We start from the raw sequence: 12,825 nt of genomic DNA on the forward strand, positions 1-12,825 counted from the left end.
AGAGCATGCCCAAGAATATGGTTTTGTTGCTTAGTCTTTAAATGGTCCCAAGTACTATGTGGTGCCTTTGTGTTCTGTTCTACTGACATTTAAAATTCACAGTGGCTGAACAGAATAAGCTCTCAGTGGAACTGGCAGCAATGTGAAGATGATTGTTCCACTTTCAAGCAGCTTTACTTGGCTTGCCTCCTAAATCATGCTTATTAAACCATGTTTAATTGAAATTAATTAATTTAATTGGGCAATGCTACATAATGTTGAATACCTTCACAATGATAAGTCAAATGTCATTATTGAGAAATTGAGGTCCAAAGGTGATGCTTTTATCTAGTGTGTTAAAGACAATTGCTTGTACATAATCAACCAGCTCTTATGTTGTTTGTCATATAAGAATACAAAAATGTCACTGTGCATACAATAAAAATACACAAATTTAAACACATTGTTTGATAAAGCCAATCATTTATTTCCATGAGCAGTCACATAGAACCATATATTACAACATAAAATAACATCTACTGAAAACCATACTCAGAAATACAAGTGAAGTATGAGATGAATCGAGGGCTGTGGATAATAATGGGTAAGATAGAAATTTCCTTTGGATACAGATATAGATCAGTTTGATGAATATGGTTAGACTTCAAAATCTCATTTTCAACAGATTGCTCCTGTCATTAAGTGCATGAGATAAACAACAAGAACAAAACTAAAAATGGGACCGGAGATCGGTAGTTTTCACTCAACCTTTTTGTACAAAACAAAACAAACGGCTTGTTATCGTATCTAAGCCGCTTCAGAGTGCAGACTGAAGTCACATCCATCATTAATGGGAAACATTGTCACATAAGGACATTTCTAGGCAGGCATTCTGTTCTTGGAATAATCTATTAGAACCTTGCTACAACAAACCCCATTGATTGATGTTCTACTTAAAACAATAATGGATCATATTTTCAAGGTAGTTTTCCAATATTACCTTCGTTTTTATAGCACTAGATGCAATCAGGGAGGTGGCTGTTACTTCTCTGATTGCACTAAACCTCTTAAACTGTCTTGCATGTTACCATGGTGACAGCAGGCTTTTAAGTGTAAACAGAATGGACAAGCTCACGATAGAATTCATATACAAAAGACTTTTCTTTTAATTGCAAAGCTATTTTTCAAAATGCCACAACATAAATAAATATAAACAGAATGTAAGTCAAATTATCCACAAGACTGAATATGTCTTTGTCTAAAGAAAAATAGACAGTGCAAGAGATTAAATAAGCTTTGTGCTAGATTGGCTTTTTGTTTAAATAATGGACGTTTTCCAACTAACCTAGGAGGCTATCGACCTCAGAACTCTGTTTAACTCAGTGGATTCCCAATGCCATTCATTCCCATCTCTGAGGAGAACCAGCATTCACAGGTTGAAGATCTTAGATGGATATGAGTGAACTCTGCTTGAAATTAATTTCTAGCTCAGTGTTCTAAGTTCATGATTAACAACATTTGAAATTCCTACTGTGTACATTCCTGCTGTATAAATTAAAGATTGAAAGTACATCCGATTCCAATGACACTAGATTATCTCAAGATCTCTTCAGGCTTATAACAAACAACATTTTGAGGGGGGAGAAAGGATGTACAGTAGGTGCATTGAAGACAGCTGCAGTGCAGAACATGTAGAGGGAAAAGTGCTTGGCAACAACTGGGAGGGGGCCAGAAATCATGATAAAGGAATGGAGCTGCAAAGGTAAGTTCTAATTACAATTAGAAAAAGATCCATGATACAAATGTGTGTCAAAAACAGCACACAATCAAAAAACAAAAGAGGCAGTAGCAATCCCCATTTCAATTCTTCAGTTATGTACATCACAGTGAAACAAGCATATGTAATAATTTTATGTCAAATATGGAAGATTTTGTTACGTGTTTGTTATATCTAAAACAGATTGGGAATGATTATTGTTTATATCTATGGAAGGACGATCTCACAAAATAGTGACTGCTGGTTTTTGTTTCGACTATCACCAGTTTACTGGTACTGTGCTCTCGGTTTGCACTAGAGAATAATGAAAGAAACAAAGCCACAATGTGCTGCTAGTCAACATTGAACACCTCAGAATATGCCATCGTCACCTCACTTCTGGAGAGAGATGAAACCTTATGTCATCAGTTAGGGAACTCTTCGGATCTTGCAATGAGCTTCCAAGGTGTGATCGCTTCTGGAAGGGCACTCATTTGTTTCTTCTCTGCTGTGATTCAGAGCATTTCACCTTACTTTTTTTAAATAAAAGCTAAAAGGCCAACCCTGTGAGCATGCAGGAATTCAGAGCTGACCAATGTCTGATCAACTGCATTTAAACTCAACTACAATTTTTGTTGTTGTTCAGTTGAAATCAACCTGTGCAATTCACTTTGGGACACAAGGGACTGCAGATGCTGAAATGACGGGTAGAACACAAAGTGCTGGGAGTAACTCGACAGGTCAGGCAATATCTCTGGAGGACATGGATAGGCAACATTTCTTCTTCAAACTGTGTTCTACCCGTCATTTCACTTACTTTGGTCTAGCAGTTTGCTCAATGGTAGGCGTTACTTCTACAACACATCATCATGCATAAGATAGTCATGTACCCAAGGACATACTTAAATTACAATGGATACCTTGACAAATTTTCCACTGTAACTTCAAAAAACCACTGTTACTTATGAAAATCACAAACTCAATTGATCATAAATAGGGGTGTTAGGCTGGTATCCTGTGGGGCTCCCATCCAGCAAGGTACGAGGCCAGGACTACTGACACTGCAGGTGCAGTTGAGTATTATGGTCGAATGATCAAACATTCTGGAGGGGGAAAGGATGGTGGCTTAGTCTTGTGCATGACCATATGAGCAGGGAAGCCATTTCATCATTTTAAAACTATTTATGTTTGCATTTTTTCCCTTCTTAGAGACAGTGTTACTTATTACCGAAATAATGATGCTTTAGTTCATAGAATACGATTAATGGCAGTCTAAGCTGATGATTATTCATCCTAGCTGACATCTCAATCACCGTACATGACATTAATCCTGATTGCTTATGATATGTTCCTTCTTCAAAGCTTCATTTCCAAGTCACAAGAGAGCCAGTACTCCCCTTTCTATGACTGCATTTTAGAGAACAAACTTTTTCATTTCAAAGGATTGCTTTGATCTGCTTACCAGGAATTTTTCTTTTTGACCTTGGTTTTCAGTACACAATTGGCAATATTGATTTAATCATCCTTGAAAATGAAAATCTAGAGAGGAGATTAATGTGATGGAGTTGATATTGCCCATTTTATACCGCAGCTCAAAATTAAAATGACCTCCACTGGGTAGAGGGTACACTCTGCCCAATCTTATACAGAACTTCAGGCCATTCAGCTTGAGCTATATATTGGCACATATAGCCTTTTTGTAGTAGGATCCACGATGGGATTTATGCAAAATTAGCGGAAATGGATGCCAGATGGTTGGCTAAAAGGTCTTTATGACAGTGTCTATGACTCTAGAATACCATTCGAAAAAAACATTCTACTTTTCCACTCATGATTTTAAAAATAATTTATGATTAAAATGACTTTAGCTTCTCCAGTGTCCTGGTGTCTGATGGAGCCAGCACTTTGATACAGAGCTTTGTAAAAGGGAGGAAATATATAATGTTGACAAAAATGCTGGAGGAACTCAGCGGGTGCAGCAGCATCTATGGAGCGAAGGAAATAGGCAACGTTTCGGGCCGAAACGTTGCCTATTTTCTTCACTCCATAGATGCAGCTGCACCCGCTGACTTTCTCCAGCATTTTTGTCTACCTTCGATTTTCCAGCATCTGCAGTTCCTTCTTAAACAAATATGTTATGTTACTTATTTCATTATTCAAATGGGTAATTGGTTTACAGATCAACTGAAGCAGCGGTTCAGCAGTAAAATATGAACTATCACCCTATATATACCAGACATGTATTCTGGTGAGCCATATAATGCACCAGAAATATGTTATGATACACTGTATGGAATGTGGTTAGATATTGCTCTTCATTCCAACCACCGAAACAGAAGGCAATAGAAAATTAATGGGAACAAATCTCTCCCATTCGTAGGGTCCTCAGCAGTACCTTGCACCAAGCCCCCCCTGCACCAACATGCTTCACCTTCAAGAATGCAATTCCAATCCTAATGAAGTTTAACAACCATGTGAAATTCACAAATACCTGATGTACAGATGGAAATGTAAACACACTCCATTGTATGACGTGGCTAATGCAAAACAGATCACAGAACCAGTCAGATTGGAAATAGTAATCCACAATTATAAAAAGGTGCGATGGCAGTGTGCTCTGGGGCCCCTGCCAAATATCTGGCTCGACCATCAGTGCTTCATATACCTTCAATACCTTCAGTGCCCGACCACTGAACTGTAAAATTACAGTTAATATCCAACGAGGTTTATCAGATAAATGACCACCAGCTTCCCCTGCAGGCAAAGACAATTCAACATTAACAACTCACATTTATATTATTATAACACTAGTTGGGTCCCGTGCTCACAATGCGTGGGGGAGGGGGGGAGAGAGGGGTGTGGATAGAGGGGGAAGGGAGGGGGGAGGAAGAGGGATGCTGGGGGATGAAGAGAAAGGCTGGGGTGGGGAGAGAGGAGGGGGGATAAGAGAGGATGGGGAGAGAGGAGGAGGAGAGAGGAAGGGGGAGAGGGAGGGGTAGGGATGGGGGAGGGGGCGGGGAGGGAGGAGGGGGGGGGTAGAGGAAGGGGGATGAGAGAGGATGGGGAGAGAGGAGGAGGAGAGAGGAAGGGGGAGAGAGAGGGAGGGAGGGGTAGGGATGGGGGAGAGGGAGGGGGCGGGGGGGGAGGTGGGGGAAGAGGGGGGGGTGAACAAGAGGCCGGAGGGAGAGAGGCCGAGGGGGGTAGAGTGAGGCTGTGGGGGGGAGAGAGAGGCCAGAGGGGGGAAGAGTGGTCGGGGGGGAAGGGGGGGAAGAGGGCCCTAGGGGTGGGAGAGAGAGCCCTTGGGAGGTGGGGGGGAAGAGCCCGGCGGGGGGGGAGAGAGAGCCCGGGGGGAGAGACCGAGGGTAGAGAGACCAGGGGGGAGAGACCGGGGGGAGAGAGAAGAGGCGACCGAGGAGCCAAGAGAAAGCTCAGGAGTTCTCTGGAAACCGGAGCCAAGGCGCGAGCGTTCGGAAGACCTCGGAAGCCCTCAGAAGCGCTCGGGAGCTACAGTACAGAGCCCACTTGCTCGTTCTTTCTGCGTCTTTTGAAGAACGGGGGGAGGGGTTGAGGGGGAGAGGGAGGGAGGGCGAGGGGTTGACGTCACTCGCTGTGCGTGGAACATAGGGCAGCAAGCCGTGAGGAGAGGCGCCATTGTAACGTCATCAGCGAAACTATCTCAATATTTTCCATGTTTTTGAAATTTTGAAGATTTTAATAAATAACTCAAGAAATAAAGCATGACATTTTCAAACAAGGCCATTTCTGACATCACGGCGTAACTCTATCAGAATATGTAAAGGTTTTGCCGTTAGTGCATCGTGTTTTCGAGGAAATGTGAAACGAACATGAACATCACACACACACAAATAATACACACACATCCAAGATCAGTTTTATAAGTATAAAGATTTCTAAAGTTTTGAACATCCCAAGGTGCAAAACGAGAGCCTTCACCAAACATTTGACACGGAAGCTACAGAAAATACTTAGTAAAGCTGAGTCCAAGAGGTAGAATTTAAAGAATTTAAAGAAGTGAGAGCAAGAGGTCGAGAGATGGAGGTGTTTAGAAAAGAGTTGGACAGGCTGCCACTGACACTCCCCAGCTTAATCTATCTGGTATTACATTGATAAGAAACACCATGTCCTCAATGTTTCTATTTGATCGTATGTCTTGGCCCGATTACTTTCTCAGCACAATTACAAAGGCAGATGAATCCTTCAATAAACTCCTGTGACTCACTGCTTCCACTCTGCCACTCTAATAGATCAGTACAGGGAGGATAAAGCACTTCCTAAAGCAGATTACACAGATCTAATGCTCACAGCATCTGATCTCGAAGTGGAACTGATCTGGGCTTGGATGCAGGTGGTCAAAGTGAACTGTGCTGGAGATAGAACAACAAATTATTCACCAGTTGTGATATTGAAAGTATCATTGCAGTTAGAGATTTGATACCCTCTATTTTCTATGTCGATGTAAATAGTACCAAACTGCAAATGCTTTATCCACTTTGTCCAGGCTCAGCTATTTGTTATTAAACAGATACCCTCATTAAACAGATGATCTGATCTTCACCACACAGTTGGTTGAGATACATATATGTATGTATGTGAATATATGTATGTGTGTGTGTGTCTGATTAATGCACGACATATATTCTCCATTGCATTTCAATGTATCATTGTATTCAATGTAATCAAAATCTATGGTAACTGGTTGCATTAATCAGTTTGTCAAATTGTTCCTTGGCTGATAAATACCACTTGATATTGTGCTGAACGCATTTGCTCTATTGCTGGAAGAAGAAGCAGGCCAAATGATTGAGGCACAATGCATTATTTTCTACTGAACCCTTTCTACTGTAAACATGAATCATTTCACATTAATTTCCGCTCTAACCAGATCAAAACCACACCGCATTCTATGGCATGCTTAAGTATCAGTAATTCAGAACATTGTAACAATATTGCAGGAATGAGGTGACTCTCTCACATATATAAATTAGGAATATATTAATAAACATTTAGAAAAACACTGTAAATTTGTCAACAAATGTTAACATATCTAATAAAAGGAAAGGAGATACAAATCATCACCGAGACCCAACAATACTTCAAACAACATGCAAATTAATACTGAAGCTGAAGATCCCCACGCCCTACACCCCCAAGAATTACATGCAGTCTCACGGCCAAATTGACACATCAGTTCTAATATTCTCTGAGAAATGCAAGCTTAATAATCAATATTCACAATATTGTTTTCCTTTTTAGGCAATTATCTTAACAAATGCATTTATTGGGGATAACTATGCTCTAGCTTTTGAAAGAGATGGCCCTAAATTTGATTTATTTTTTACTTATTTGAATTTTCCAATTGCTAATGCTTTTGGAGGAAACACTGATTCTTTTTTTAATTTTCCATACAGGTAGTGATCATTTCAGAAAATTAAACTAGCAACCTATGAGGCAAATGGACTTACACTGTAGCGGAAGGGGAAATAGATGAGTCTGCACAGGCATTTATCTCAAAAGAGCTTTCTCACAGATGCTGCTGTACCTGTGTGATACTTCTAGTATGCTCTGTTCTTTTACACTGACATACAGCATTTCCAGCCTTATTGCCCTGGTTGGAAGCTCTCATTATTAACTGCAATTTTTAATAAGGTGATATATGCCCCTGGCATCGTAAGATGAATTCCTGACAATTGAAGGTATGATTTCAAAGTTCCTGACAATGGTTTCAAGAAGCTCTACTGCAACCTCTTTCAGCAAGGCTCTGCAGATTAGTTAGGTTGCAAAAGAGCTATAAGGGAAACATTCAATTCAGTGTTAATCCTTGGAGCAATGACTTCTCTGCAATAGTATCAATGATAAAAGATGCACAGCTTTATAAGGAATGCTAATCATATGATTAGTTCCATAAAGTATTCAGTGTGTTCCTCACATATCTACTATGGAGCTGTAAGTGTCCAAGGCAGATTTATCCCAGCATTTGTTTTAACCTTTGTTGGCACAATGAGTCGACTGAGATGGGCTTTAAATCAAGCAATGTGAGAGTCTATTCTTGGTCTAGTTAGGAGGAAATCACATTTTTAGCATATTTTTACTTTTACAGAAAACAGAATAGCAACTGGTATAATGCAAGAGAGAGAGAGAGCAACAGATTATGTGGCGATCAGTAAGACGCCCAACCCTGAATTTGATCTTTCAGCAGGTCGTGTGAAATCTCTTCAGTTCTTCAGAAAACAAGTAAACAGCCCATTTTTCTAGCCATGAGCACATTGAACAGAGCCAGAGTTACACCAATTCCCACAATCTTTTGTTTAATGACAACACCCATCAAGAACAGTTACCGTTGTCTCTGTAGGTTTCCGCCTCTCAGGACTTCTTTGTCGATTGATTAATTTTGTCATAAATTTTGACGCATTGATCACTGAATATTCAAGGCACATTTGCATCTATGCTCTTTGCTGAAGTAGAGATCGCCTTGACTCCAGGAAGTTGCAGGAGTTAAACCTCATGACCAATTTACCTTGCATTCCGTAGTCAAGATGATTGTCGACTTTAACTGAGTGGCTGCCAGGCCAAGTGTTACTGGCGATACAACTTCAGCTGTGTACTTGGCAAATGGTAATCACTCTATTGTTTCCATTTATGGTGATAGAATCACAGGACGATATTGGCTCCTGTTATTATTGCCAATGAGATTTCCTTTTATCTCCACTTTTCGACTTTAATGCTCCTTTGTTTAGAGATAGAGATACAGCACGGAAACAGGCCGTTCGGCCCACCGAGTCCGTGCTGACAAGTGATCCCTGCACACCAACACTATCCTACACACACTAGGGCCAATTTTACATTCATACCAATTAACACAATACATACATACAAATAGAGGAGATTAAGATATGAAGGTGCTGGTTAGTGTACATCAATGCGGCAGTCGTCTCACAGTTACGTCTCACTCTTGGTCATCATTAAATGTTATGAATATGGTGAATTTGCATTTTAATTGTCCATTAAAAATGCCACAGACAGGTGCTGGAATTAAAAGTGCAAGGATGCAGTAATTGTTATTGCAGCCATTCCCCACTGACCCTGAAAGAGAATAATTTAAATAGTTCAGCCTCATTATTACAGGTGCTATTAAAAAACTCAAATTTAAAATGTTTTCGGTCTTCATATTTTTAATGCCCTTCTCTTTTTTCCATCTTTACATGATCTTTCTATTCATCCTTCTATAATAATAATAATAATACATTTTATTTATGGGCGCCTTTCAAGAGTCTCAAGGACACCTTACAAAAATTTAGCAGGTAGAGGAAAAACATGTAAGGGGAATGAAATAAATAGTAGAGACATGACTAGTACACAAACTAAAGACAGAATTCAATTCAAAACACAATATGAGACAATTAATGCACAGATGAAAAGGGAGGGGGACGTGGGGCTAAGGATAGGCAGAGGTGAAGAGATGGGTCTTGAGGCGGGACTGGAAGATGGTGAGGGACACGGAATTGCGGATCAGTTGGGGGAGGGAGTTCCAGAGCCTGGGAGCTGCCCTGGAGAAGGCTCTGTCCCCAAAATTGCGGAGGTTGGACTTGTGGATGGAGAGGAGACCGGCTGATGTGGATCTGAGGGACCGTGAGGGTTGGTAGGGGGAGAGGAGGTCAGTGAGATATGGGGGGGCCAGATGGTGAAGGGCTTTGTAGGTGAGGACCAGGATTTTGTAGGTGATCCGGTGGGAGATGGGAAGCCAGTGAAGTTGTTTGAGGACTGGAGTGATGTGATGCCAGGATTTGGTGTGGGTGATGAGTCGGGCGGCTGCGTTCTGGACCAGTTGGAGTCGGTTGATGTAGGTGGAGCTGTTGCCAAGGAGAAGTGAGTTGCAATAGTCCAGTCGGGAGGAGATGAAGGCATGGATGAGTCTTTCAGCAGCGGGAGGTGTGAGAGAGGGTCTGAGTTTGGCGATGTTGCGGAGATGAAAGAAGGAGGTTTTAATGACATGGCGGATGTGAGGCTCAAGGGAGAGGGTGGAATCAAAGATCACGCCAAGGTTGCGGGCCTGGGGAGATGGGGAGACAGTGGTGCCGTCGATGGTGAGAGTGGGGTTATTGATTTTGCTGAGTGTGGCTTCTATGACTTTGATTCTCATTCCCTTCAGTCCTTCTTCCATTTCTTTCTTGTTCAAAAATCTTACTCATTACTGAAATACACTATATATTGAAATACACATAGCTGCATGCTGCTGTCCAAGGCAAAATTATGAAGTTGAATTTCCAAAGTGTTATGTTGTAAAGTTTTTAGAGAGGTGGAGTGAAAAATCTAACATGGCCCTTATGCTTCAGTCCGGGGATTTGTGATAGGCAACCTTCCTCATCATAGCTGCCATACCCTTATTTTCAGCTTGATTATAGTATCTCCTAGACACATCAGTCTGTGAATATTGTGTTCCAGGACTTATGTTTTACTTGTCAGCTTTTATATGGTAGACTCAAACATTCAGGAACATATTTTCAAATTGGTCGATTTCTGTCAGTCCTGATTTTTGCTTGAAATTGTTTGGTTTAGTTTAATTTAGAGATACAGCGTGGAACCAGGCCCTCCAGCCCACCGAGCCAGCACAGATCCCTGCATATTTACACTATCCTATTTTACAGGGATCATTTTACATTTATACCAAGCTAATTAACCTACAAACCTGTACGTCTTTGTAATACGGGAGGAAACCAATGATCTTAGGGAAAACCCATAAGGTCACGGGGAGAACGTACAAACTCCACACAGACAGCAGCCGTAGTCGGGATCGAACTCTGGTCTCTGACGCTGTTAGTGCCTTAAGGCAGCAACTCTACCCCTGCGCCACACTGAGTGCTCTAAATGTTGCATTCTATTCGCCTTCGAATCACTTGAGGAGGCTTAGAGGTCCTCCAGAAGGTTTATCAGCATTTATAAAAGACTATTTGATTTGCTTCCTCAGCATTTTAATTGACTTTTCTTGGCATCTTGTTAACACGGAGAACAAATGTTACAATTCTGGACTCTTCATCTGTTCCTTCAATCACCCTGTTTGACAATTGATTTAGACATCTTCTTCTCCACTCATCTGGATCTCCCAATTACCCTTTCTTCCTGCAAATGATTAAGAGCTTTCTATTTACCTTTATACCTCAAGTAAATTCCAGTATGTTTGGCTAACAGACATCTGGAGCATTAGTACCTGTGGCATTGGTGTACATACCATGGCTCCTTCACAGCATGAAGAATTTTCTCAAGATAAATGGATGGAAAAAATAGTGCTCTGTATGGTTCTGCACAAGTCAAAAACATTTATTGTATCACATCTTCACTCACATGCAAATCGTAGTGTCCTGATTCTGCCATAGCCTACCATATTTTTTTAATGCATGTTTTATATTTTATGGTCCTTTTGTTTTGTTTCAGCTTCCATGTCCCTGCATCATCTCTTTAGTTATTTTTCCTCTTTTTTTGTTACTGACAAAATTCATTCTCTCTGCATCTTCACCTGTTCTCACTTCCCTCTTTTGCTCATTCGATAAACCAAGGCATCAGCAGTTGGATGTGCAAAGATTGCTATCAATGCTTGGGTGAAATCAATGTTCTGGTCAAGATACCCTCAAACTAATTGCTTGTTTGTTGGTTGGAGGGTCTTGCTGAGTTCAAAATGGAAGTCACATTAACTTGCTTAACAGCACTGCTTGCACTTTAAAAGTAATCAATTGGTTGAAAGATTCTCTGAGATCCTGAGGATAAGATAGAGTGCTAAAGAAGCACGCAATTTTGTCCTTTGATAATATTTAATATATTCCCTGTGAACCAAATCTCCTCTTGTACTTGAAGATTGTCTTAATAGATTTGAAAAAGCTTTATTCATCCGCAATTTATTATTTCCTCCTGCTCTTCAGATGTTCTTATAATTCTGCTTTTGATCCCAATAGATTTTCCACTGCTCTTGTCCTGACTCAATTTCCCTTTCGACTTTATTGGCAATATAGTTAGCAGCAGTTGGCAATCACAATTTGCTCAGTCTCCGATGGTGCTCTCTCTCTGATCAGAAATTAATCCAATTGTTTCCAGTGAATCCATCCAGGATTATTTTGGAATGTGTTTTTTTCTCTTGTGGTTCTTAAACAGGATGTCCGTGACTGTCCATGTACTGCTCTGAAACAGATTGTTCTCAAGTTCTGAAATGAAGGATCCTTTCCTCTCTTGGATACATTGTTTTCGGCAGCCTCAGTTGTTTGATTGAGTGACTTTCAACAGTTTAATAATCTGGGATCATCATTGGGAGATCAACATCATAGACCAGCATGCTGTCAACCAAAAGCAGCATACCTGGACAGAGTTAAGTGATTTCATATCCAGCGGACTAGATTAGAACTCTGTAGTTGACTAGGGTTCAATTTGTTTAAGAAGGAACTGCAGATGGTGGAAAATCGAAGGTACACAAAAATGCTGGAAAAACTCAGCGGGTACAGCAGCATCTATGGAGTGAAGGAAATAGGCAATGTTTCGGGCCGAAACCCTTCTTCAGACTGATGGGAGGTGGCGGGGAGAAGAAAGGAAAAAGGAGGAGGAGACAGCCCGAGGGCTGAGGGATGGGAAGAGACAGCCCGAGGGCTGAGGAAGGGGAGGAGACAGCAAGGGCTAACAAAATTGGGAGAATTCAATGTTCATGAACTCGGGTTCAACCCTGACTTCCGGTGCTGTCCATGTGGAGGTTTCACTTTCTCCTGTGACTGCCTGAATTTCTTCTGGGTATTTCAAATTTCTCCCATATCCCAAAGACATACAGGTTGGTAGGTTAATTGGCCACTATAAACCACTCCTATTGTAGGTGAGATGGAGATTTTAGTCTGCTGTTAAATGTATGGTTTAGTGTATCTTTTGTATTGTATTATGTGGTGGGTGGGGAGGGAAACTTTTTTTAAATCTCTTTCCTTGACAGAGATGAGATTTTTTTTGTATCGTATCTAAGTCCGCGCCTTGGCCTAAAATCGTGGAGCTGGCGCCCTCTTGTGGGGATCGACTTCGGGAGCTCCAACCGTGGGAGCCTGCGGACTTAA

This window comes from Amblyraja radiata, chromosome 4 (assembly GCF_010909765.2).
Source record: "Amblyraja radiata isolate CabotCenter1 chromosome 4, sAmbRad1.1.pri, whole genome shotgun sequence".
NCBI lineage: Eukaryota > Metazoa > Chordata > Chondrichthyes > Rajiformes > Rajidae > Amblyraja > Amblyraja radiata.